The sequence below is a fragment of the Saccostrea cucullata genome, unplaced genomic scaffold (assembly GCF_032062105.1).
Source record: "Saccostrea cucullata isolate Sc308-1 unplaced genomic scaffold, CSIRO_AGI_Scuc_v1 ctg8506, whole genome shotgun sequence".
Lineage (NCBI taxonomy): Eukaryota > Metazoa > Mollusca > Bivalvia > Ostreida > Ostreidae > Saccostrea > Saccostrea cuccullata.
In genome coordinates this window covers 1-11498 of record NW_026935593.1, presented here as the reverse complement: position 1 = coordinate 11498, position 11498 = coordinate 1, and the positions used below count along the sequence as shown (strand labels likewise).

Here is an 11498-nt window from a genome sequence, read left to right as displayed (position 1 = left end):
ATGATTGAAAATGATTTTCACTATAATTGACTTCATAATAAATTGATATAACAAATAACCATTAAATCAAAATAATCAAAAGTGTCCCTTTCCTTGTACTTGGTTATAGGTACGTTTGGCTGTATGGTTACCAAATTATTGCCTTCCACAATCAATTCTAATATAATAGAACAATATATCTTTTATCATTCTCTTCATGTTCAGGTTGTTCGTCGGTGACCTTTGTTCTGTTTGACCTTGGATACACAATGATGACAATTAAGGATGAAATTGCCGGTAAGAACACTTCATACGAAGAATGTCAGCAACTTTGTCACATGGACACATTTTGTTTTGTTTTGGATTTGGTTACGATTTGGATACTATCCGCTGTGTTTTGTCAGAGGTCAGTGTTCCTGCATGGGTCCCGTCTCATCTATCCTCTTTGTTGTTTGTTTGCATATTGTTTTACATTCCTCTCGAGAATTTGTGCACTTATATGGAGTTAAGATAATTTTATCTAATAACCATTAAACTTAATTTCTTATTAAAGATACTGCCCTTAAAAATCAGATCTCAACTCTGGATAATTTAATTGTGATGAAACGGTTACTGTATACAGGAAAGATTGTAAAGTATATACCATCATCGTACCTCCCTAATGACTAAGATTTGTTTTGAACCCTATTTAGATATGTTAATTAAACAATTAACAAAGTTATTAATATATGGAATAATAAATGTAAAAATGTTCATTTGATAATCAATTGCATCGGCTCATGACTCATAAAGAGCAGGACAGTAATGGATCACTTGATAGATTCATTGATAACCTTAACTGAAAATCCTTAAGTTAATGTATTAATGTACTGTAATTATATGTATTGCGATCCAGTAACTTTAATATATGTATGTATTTTTATAACTGTCATGTACACCAACTAGTACAATATGCAAATGTGGATGTATTTATAAAAGAAATAACTGCTCGCATTATATGTAAGTTCAAATCTGTTTTATTATTCAGACCCTTCACCTTCTTTTGATTCATGCGTTTACATGTACATTTTTTTTGTTCCACCTGAGGCCTTAACTGATAAATTTTTCCATACTTCATTATTGTATTTGGCATTTGCAGAATATATTTTATATATGCTAGCATTCCTAGAAAAAATGTGCAAGTACGAGGGTTGTCCGAAAAGTTCGTGGACAACATTGATTATTACTGACATTGATAAAATATATGAAACTATTATTTTCATTTAATTCATGTTTCATTTTATTCATATGCAAGTTTTCAACATATAATTAAAGCACAAATAGTTATAATTTCAGGTATAAAAAAAGACACATTCTCATTTCCGTAGTACTTAAACGAAAATTCTTGACTTTACCCGACGTCAAAAGATCACTACAAATTCATCCATGTAACTTTTATGAACATAGTCACCGTTTAACTCAATGCATTTCATATGTCGCTTTAACCAGTCATAAAAATGTGCACAAAATGTATAGGTTTCATACGTTAAATAATATTTAACAATGCCTGTCTCATATTCTGCAAACATCCGATCTTTGTCCTCGAAAAGAAAGATGTTATTTACGGAAATATGGAAAAGTCACGTTAGGAAATTCATTTTTTACACCTGACTGCAATCTCGGAATGATGGTTTTCCTTCACGCCTGTCATCCAGTAAATTGTTCCTCCCGTCCTTAAATATTATATGCCACTTAAATACACATGTACTATTGAACAGCTTCTTTTACTATGTTTTCCCAATCGTTTACAGAATGACTTGGTTTATGTATGTGATTTTCCGATGTGTACGCGGAATTCTATAACTGCTCACTGCTCAACCTATTCCGAAAACGTCCCTTTTTTTAACAATTCCGATCCATCTTTATATGTTCTAACTTTGATTGCTCAGCCATTTTAGGACTTTGAACGTGCAAATTTTGCAGGTTTGACGTGCTTACTTCTGTCAACCTCATTATGTAAAAATCATTTAGACATCGGTATACTTTTAAGAAATACAAACGAAATTTATAAAGTGATAAATATTTTTAAATTTAAATTTCACGGTGCCTTGGGTTTCCATTCTAAGTCTAATTCTGAAGCCATAATTGTAATTAAACAATTGAAATTGAATAACATTTTACATTTTTCAATTAAAATTTAGTAAAGGATTAGAAATATGCTAATAATAAAATTCAATGACACAGCTTTTTTTTTTTACATGTAGTTTTTAGCTTGTCCACGAACTTTACGGACAACCCTCGTATTCTGAGAATGTGAAAGCAAACTGCGCATTTTTATTACAGACAACGAAGTTGAAGGCATTCTTTTAAACATTTATACCTTTTAAAAATGAAAAGAGTTTATTCACAAATACCTATACAAAAACAAAACAGAATGATTTTGATTTAAAAGAAATCCAATAAAAACACTATAACCTTTTTTTTTATTGGTTTATTTTTGTAAATCAACAACGCTTAAAATGGTATGAAATCGGTGATATAATTTAATACACATGATTTTAAGAGGCCGTGTCAGTAACCATTGAGTATTGTATATAAAGTGAGTGGAATGTGAAAAAAAATATTTTGCTTTAATATTTGGGTGCATGGAAGTATAGATGAATGTCCTTTCAAACATGAGTTATTTGGGTCACATCTTCCTTGTTACCATAGCAACGGTGATTTTAATGCTTGAAAAGTGTGAAATTTGATTATTGATAACCCTGTCAAAATTAATTACAGAATCAAACTATGTTTTTCTTAATTTCAATATATATGGGAGATTTAATTTTTCCCATGTTTATTTTAAAGCATTTGGGGCCTACTTTGCTTTGTTTCTACCAAATGCTGTAAAATCAACATGATTTTTATAAATATTTTACACGAAAACGCAACCAAACTCTATCATAACCATACATGCAATAGAAACTACGAGCTTTGAAGTTATAAATCCAATAATAAAAAATGGTAGTTGGGTACTCTATAGCAAATAATTTGATTTAGAATGTACTACAAATATGAAAACGCGTGAACGATTACCTCCCTTTTGTGGAACTCTCCTGCTGATAAAGAACAGAAAGTTGCTGTTGCAGCAGAAGTCGGAGAAGGAAAACACCATGTAAAGATGTATAAAGCAGGTCTTGTGCGGTTACAGAGGACATGACAGCATCAAGAGTTTGTAGGTGACTGAAAAGTACTATTTATAGTCCGAAATATCTGACGTTTTCCTGGCTTTTGAACTATTTCTATATTTTACGTGCGAGGAAAACGCCAGAACCGGCGCCTTTATGAAAACTGGGAATACCAAGCAGCGGCATTCTCGGGTGTATTTTCGATACTTGCAATTACTTGTCAAACTCACAATTTATCAACAGTACAATGCCTCTAGTACTTACCAATATAGTTTTTATGGTTTGTTTGTAAATATATGATCCGATGGAAACATTTTCTCTGACTGTCGAGATTTGTTTTCATTTCGTGCGTTTACAGATTAAAAAAAAAATATACAAGTCCTGTATCGAAATCAAATGATGAGTGATTATTTTCTTTTCATTAATATTGTTAAGTACTAAAAGCATTGTGCCATTGATAAATTGTGACAACGGCATTTAATGCGGTTCCCAAGTATGGGAAATCAACTCTGACTGGAAATGGCGAAATTTCCAGTTTTCGTAATGGCGCTGGTTCTGACGTTTTCCTGGCACAGAAAATATTAAAAAAAAAAAAAAACTGGAAAATGCCAGATATTTCAGACTTTATTATTTAGAGCATATTCATCAATCACTGATAAGGTCAAATTGGTAGATTTCTACTCATGTCTGCGTATTAGTGTTCTTTTGATAAGTAATATTTCAAACAATATTTCTTAAAATTCATAGCCATACCCGCTATACCTCATTATCTCAGGTCTATCAATATATATTTTTTCGGAGGGCTACAGTTCTGCAGCTACACTAAAACAAGATGATAAAACTTGAGGTTGCTAATATTGATTTGAAAAGGGGAAGGGAAACTAGGATAACAGACTCAATTCTGGTTTCAAAATTTGCTCCTGACCCTTAAAGTGGAGGGGAGGGGAACCAGGATTTATAGATTTTAGCTACAGGAAATTTTGACTTCCCAAAAAAGTAAGGAGTGGGTGGGGTGCTATTCCTCCGAAGCCTTTGATCAGGTTGGGCACAATTTCTGAATACGATAATTCTGAAAATGTGAGACTAAATATGTAATATCGCGATTACCTCGCAGTTATCTAACTTACTACCACTCTTTTGCGGGGGGGGGGGGGGGGGGGGGGGGAGTCGAGAAAGCTCGAATCTCACGAGATTACAGGGGCACAATGGCATTGTTTACAGTAGTGACAATCGAATGATTTGAACAATTTTATGCCGAAAGTACAATGCATTGCCAAGAATTGATTTCCAAATAGTAGATTGTCAAATAAGGAAAGTTTAGATTATTTTATCAGCTTTAATATGCCATGATTTTCAATGAAAATTTAATGAGAAGAGCCTGCTTAGTTAAAAATATCGTAAAAAATGTAACATTGAAGGATTAGCTCCTCTCAAAAATTAATTAGGCTGGTTCAGCGATTGTTAAGGACGGTATTCCACCAGGATTTTTTTACTTATCTGTCCTCAAAAATTCTACAATGATCGATCTTGCATTGTATTCAATAGCACATTTGTCCCAAGCCAACAGACGTTCCCTACCTCCATAGCGAAAGAGTTCCACTAAGTTAAGTAATCGCGATATCAAGTATTGGAGTATCCCCTTTGTCCAGTTTAATGTCTTAATATATCATATCCCAGTCACTATATATGCTATAGGCTCAAGTAAGTTTGTAAACAGGTCTAAAATATTTTCAGGAGAATCATGATGATGATCAGTTGCAATGTGAACTACCAAATAACCATGAAGTACAAGCAGATCCAATTAATGTGGAACAAATAAAGGTTTGTATTGAAATTTTTACATGTACTGAATTATTATGCCCAAAGAGCATGAACATATTTTTGTTTGTCCTTTCTGTCTATCTGTTGTCAGCTTTAACCTTTACCATGACTTTTGAACTGTGAGATCATATTTGGTATACATAATCCACTAATTAAGTTCTTTTAGATTACACCAACATCAGTAACCTTTAGACCTTGATCTTTTTGCTAAAACTAGCTTTTCTATATTTGTTGACGCTGGGGGCATACTGTTTCACAAACTTATCTTGCTTTAAATTACTTTAAGCATCAGCTTGTTTATTATAAAGAATCAGCAACTATATGCAGTAGGGTCTTGTAAATTTGTAAACAGATATGAAATACTTTCAGGAGAATCATGATGATGATGAGCTGCTATGTGAACTACCAAATAACCATGAAGTACAACCAGATTCCAAGCATATGGAACAAATAGAGGGTTGTACTGAATTTTTTACATGTACTGAATTGGAGTCAACTCCAATATAAGGGTATGTAGTCCCTATGCGCAAGGTTTATTTATAAAAGTAGTGATTCGGTACTTTTGACAGCATCCATTTCTACTGTCGACCGCTTGTTTAACCATTTCTACTGTCAACCGGGGACGGTACAGTCGACTGGGGACAGTTGACATTTGACATTTAACAATTTCTACTGTCGATAGGGGACAGTTGACAGTCAAAGAGACAGTTGGTAATATCGCATACATAACTGTGATTAGGGTTAGTCTCGCATTCGTAAGTGTGATTACTGTTAGTCTCGTATTTAAAGCTGTGATTAAGTTTAAGGGTTAGTCTGTAATTAGGGTTAGTCTCGTATTAAAAGCTGTGATTAGGGTTAGTCTTGTGTAAATAACTGTGATTAGTTTCACATTTATAGCTGTGTATTTAGGGTCAGTGTCCCCAGTCCATAGTAGATCATATGGAAAGCGTCAACTGTCAACCTGTCTCTAGTCAACACTAAAATACAAGGGAAGTGTCAACTGTCAACCGTCGACCTGTCCCCGACCTGTCCTCGGTCGATGTCCTCTACCTGTCCCTGGTCGAACTTCCCCGGTCAACACACGGAAAGTGTCACTTGAAAGTCAACTGATTGTGTCACTGTCAACCGACCTGTCCCCGGTCGACACTAGAACACAAGGAAAGTGTCAACTGTCAACCGTCGACCTGTCCACGGTCGAAAGTAAATTCATGTGTGGAATGTAGAAATAATAAACTCTGTAACATTACTTTAATATACAGTGATGTATGAATATGAAAGTACTACTTTATCCTTATATTGGAGTTGAGCCCTGACTTGTTTAGAACTACCTTGAGCATCAGCTTGTTCTTAAGAGCCCAGCCTCAAAGAGTACCGGTAATCACTTTGTTCATCCATTTCTTTGTTGAGAGATAACTCAAATGCTATATGTCCTGGAAACTTCAAACTTGAAAGGATTGTGACTCAAAAACTTAAATCCATTTGACCTATGAACTTCATATTTTAAACCCAGACAAGAAGCCTAAAATGGGCCCATATTGCTCACCTGGTCTTCTGTCAAAGGTTGTTAAAGACTGATATCACGAGGCACATTTGTGTCATGTAAGCTGTGCTTTTGAGGCAGGTATGAAATGCATTTCAGATAAGACAATTTCATTGAAGTCTACTGTGACCTTAGCATTGAAGTTTGACATTGAGTTAGGGTCATGGCACACCACCTTATCATTAGGAGCATTGTATGCCAAGTATGAAGCTGTTCCATGAGGCATATAGAAATACAGACCTGAAAACTCCATCAAAGTTTACCTTGACCTTGACATTGAAGGTGTGAATAGCTTTGGCTCAGGGCTGTGAAACACTGTCTCAGCATGAGTATTATTTGTGTCAAAATGAACTTGTTTTAAATGAAGTTGTTAGTTGGATTGATTTTGTATCTTTCTTTTGTAGGTGGAATCAACTTCAGACGACAACTTTTCCAAACACCTTGTGAAAGTCATCTGAATGCCAGGATTCTCAAGAGCATGAAGATAGTCCATTACATAGAAGGAAGACCTTGATTATGTATCTTGATGCCATTGGTGAAAAGGCAGAGGTCTAACACTGACTGTGAAGAAAATGACTTGACAGCTGAAGGGAACATGAACAATTTGAATCAGATTTCTGATATGGCTCTTAAAGCAGTGAACTAAAAAACATTTTCTTACTAAGTTTAAGATTTTGATATCAAAGTTTTTGGAAGGGGGATATAGGAATCACCCTGTTTGTTTGTCCATCTGTCTGTGGACAACACTTGGATTATACTGCTCTAGCTCTAGTTGGTTAAAATAGATAATATCTAAAATCAAATGTGTCATACTTCTTGTTTACTGTGCATAAATGTACTTTGAAGAACATACTGTATAAGTAGAATTTTTAGCGAGGATTTAATTTTGGCATTATTAGAGAGGGTGCTGACATCGCTAAAATTGAATATTGCTAAAAATTAATGTCTTATTATTTGTAATAGCTTCTTTTGTAAACATTTTAAAATCGCTAAAATTACTTCTGGCTAAAAATAAAATACCAGACTTTGGTAGAAATCGCTAAATTTGCATCTCGCTAAAATTTCCACTTATACGATATATTATTATTTCTAGCAAAATATTTCTGTAAAATATTTGACTGTACACTTCAGAAAAAATTCAGTCTCAGAATCAGGTACAAGATATGCTGTAATGGTGCCTAGTTGTGTCGCCTGCATAGCAAGGGGACTCCTAGGGATCACTTCTCCATTGTCTGTCAGTCTGACTAGCTGACCATCAATCTATCTGTCTGTCACAATTTGATATGTCATTCCTGACTCCTGAGACACACATTTTCAATGGAAAACTCTTGTTTTACATTTATATCTGTGATACTTTTAGTGAGCATTGATATTTGACCAGTTGATTGGTCTTTGATAGTAAAATAAGATAAAACTTGAAATATAAAGTTGCTGTAAACTACATTTTCACAAGCCTTGCTGATGTTAAGGTTTATTTTCATTTGAATAAGTATAAGGTCGTCTTGTGTTTAACAGACACGACTTCTCATTATACCCCCTGTAAACGAAGTTTGGGGGGGTGTATATAGGAATCAGCTTGTCTGTCTGTCTGTCTATCCGTCCGTCCGTCTGTCTAGCTGTGCAAACATGTACGGTCCATATCTTTCTTACGGAGGAACATTAGAATCTACTACTCCATACAAAGATTGCTCATGACCTAAGAGTGTGTCATGACCTTGACTCAAGATCATTTGGGGAAGTTCAAGGTCACTGGAAGAAAAATTTCATTATTTGTGTCCGTTTCAAATCTTTCTTATGGATTAACTTGGTAAGTTCCCATTTTAAAAAAAGATTCCTCATGACCTAAGGGTGTGTCATGACCTTGACCCAAGGTCATCTGTGCATGTTCAAGGTCACTAAAAGAAAAATTGTAAAATTCATGTTTGGCACATATCTTTATTTTGGATTAACTTGAATCTACTACTTCACACAAAGAGGGTTTATGACCTGGTGTGTTATGACCTTCAGCAAAGTTTATTTAAGTTCAAGGTCACTGAAAGGAAAATTTCTTAATATGTGCATGGTCCATATATTGCTTATGGGTAAACTGGTTAGTTCCTATTTCACATAAAGATTCCTTATAACCTAAGGGTTTATCATTACCTTGATGCAATGTTATCTATGCAAGTTCAAGGTTATAAAAGCAACAAGTTCATAATTCATGTTTTGTACATATCTGCCTTATGGAAAAATTGGTAAGTTCCTGTTTTACACAAAAATCGCTTATTGTATTGAGGATGTGTCATGACCTTGACCCAAGGTTCATTGTGTAAGTTTAATGTCACTGAAAGGAAAAACTTCATAATTTGTGCCTGGTCCATATCATTCTTATTGATAAACTTGGATACTTTCTTGTTTACACAAAGATTACTTATGACATAAGGGTGTGTCATGACTTTGACCCAAGGTCAATTGTCCAAGTTCAAGGGCACAGACAGTAAAAAAATTATAATTCATGTCTGGTCCATATCTTTCTTATGGATAAACTTAGAAGGTTCCCATTTTACACAAACATTGCTTTGACCTGAGAACTTGTCATGACTTTAAACCAAGGTCATTTATGCAAGTCCAAGGTCACTGACAAAAAAAAATTCATAATTCATGTGTGATCCATACATTTAGTCTATTTTTAGGCTGCACCTTCGTTTCATTTATAAAAAAAATTAATGAGCAATTACATTTGCACTAAAATGTTTTAGCTTTTCTCTCTTCTCTTCGATCCATAAAATATTCATGATTTAGAACTTCTGAAAAACCCAGCGGGGGGGGGGGGTTATTTTGTCCCGTTTGGACAGTTCTAGTTGTTTTTAGGTTTATAACTTGAATAATAAACATGGTACAGCAATGTAAATTAGCCAGTAGACAGCATTGGAGTCCCTTTGGGTTGAACATTGCGTCATTTTGACATATAACTTCAGCTTTTGTTATGTCATATATGGTCAAGTTTTTGCGTATTTGGTCCACATTCTGACTATATTGTATAACTATTAGACATTGTAGAGCAATGGTACTTATTATTACTTATATGATGGGGTAAGTACAACAGGGTTGACAGTTGATCAGGATGCCATGACCCAAATATTCCACTTGAGAGGCTTTAATTTCCTGGGTGTATGTTTCATGTTTTGCCGATCCTAGTCAAGTCAGTTGCTAGGGTATAAATTCCGTTGCTATGGAGATTACTTTTCCTACTGTTTTGTAAAAAAGTCGTACATTTTATGGAGTTTTTTCTAAGTACTATGTTTCTGTAGATATGGCATCTAACTGTTAAATATCTGTTGTAATATTAAAAAAAAATTGCCAAAACTTGCGAAAATCCATTGAAAGTGTTTTGAAAAAATGCAAATTTTGATTTCTGAAAAAAAAATTGGGACATCCGACTACCAATTTTTATTTTATTATTTCATAGTATTGGGATATATCTTTAACTTTGTATGACATACAATATCTACGGTTGTTGCGTTTTTAAGTATTCAACTTTTGAAAAACTTAATTTTCCATGGATATTCCCATCATGAAAAACCTTGTCATTTTTCGGTTGCCATAGCAACCATATCAAAATTTTTAATAATACGTACAGACATACAAATATTTTCTTCTGATGCATCTTTCATTATTTCAGTATAAGAAAACAAATTAAGACTTTCCAATTGTTCCCCCCTCTGCATTTAAATATGTCTAAATTTGTATTATTTTACAATGTTTCATTGAGAATTTACTATACAAATCACATTTGTTGCCATGGAAACCAATGATGATGAATAAATTTGTAAAATTTGTCTTAAATGTGTTTTTTGTTGTTGTTCAAATATTTTAGGGTGGTTTTTGCCCAATTCAAAATTTTTGACTTTCCATGTAAATCTCAATGGTTACTGACACGGCCTCTTAATGACGTGTTTCTTAAAAATGAATTTTAAAAAATATACATGAATATGATTGACAATATATCTACATTGTGCATTTAATATTTTTTACATTATAAAGATGCAATATATACTGTATATGTGACTTGTGAATAAAAATATCGAAGAATATGCTTAAATAGGACCACTATGAAGGCCAAGGTCATAATTGGCTATAATGATACAACCTAACAAATTACAATATATCTAGATTATCACTTCATAATAAATTACTCCAAGCAATAACAAAATATATTTTATACATGTATAATGAATTTAAACTTCATAATACTAAATGCTTAAAAATTAGCACTGGAACTAAAATAAAGAGTGAAAATGATATAAAAACTTTCATCAACAAAACGTAACAATATTTTTCTTTTAGAATAAACGTTTTCCGACATTAATTCACAGCTGTGTACTATTACAGACATTAACATCTGTTTCTTTATTTCTTTAAGCCAACTGGCCCATCAGAGTTATACAACAAACATGATAATAACAAAAAGAAAAACACATACAGAGAGAGTGAACGTAAAGAACACATACATGGGAATAATTCTATACATCAATTTTATTTTTTCTTAACATTGTTGCTGCGTTCAAAAATTTGCCCAAATTTACGAGATCTTTAATATGATGAGAACTTAACAGTTGAATTAATTTAAAGACACTAGGCCTAGTATAATAATACTTTTTCAAAAATTTCTTTCTTATATCAATATACAATGGACATTTCAAAATAAAATGAAATGCATCTTCTATATCATTGAGATTACAACATGTACATAATCTATCATTTTAGGTACGTTATGATGTCGACCTGTTTCAATATTCAACGTGTGATTAGATAACCTGAATTTTGTTAATAGCTGTCTTAATTTTTTATCAATAGGTTTTGTTAAATACCATTGCAAACAGAAATTATCAATTAAATGTTGATATAAATTACACTTTGAAGAGTTTGATATATTTTCTAATATAGCTTGCCTAGAAACATCTAACAGTCGATGTTTTATAATGAGATAAGATCTATCATTTAAATTATCTTCTGTCCAAAGTTGACCT

At 33.2% G+C, this 11498-nt stretch overlaps 1 long non-coding RNA gene across 2 annotated transcripts; it reads left to right on the top strand.

The window, feature by feature from the left end:
* Window positions 1-3062: 3062 nt before the first annotated feature.
* LOC134243363 (uncharacterized) lies at window positions 3063-5452 on the top strand. Of its 2 annotated transcripts, none has more exons than XR_009987015.1 (3): window positions 3063-3175; window positions 4863-4949; window positions 5319-5452. It is a non-coding gene; the product is annotated as an uncharacterized LOC134243363 (long non-coding RNA). The 2 variants fall into 2 exon arrangements; XR_009987016.1 differs by having other exon boundaries at window positions 3071-3179.
* The last annotated feature ends 6046 nt before the right edge of the window (window positions 5453-11498 follow it).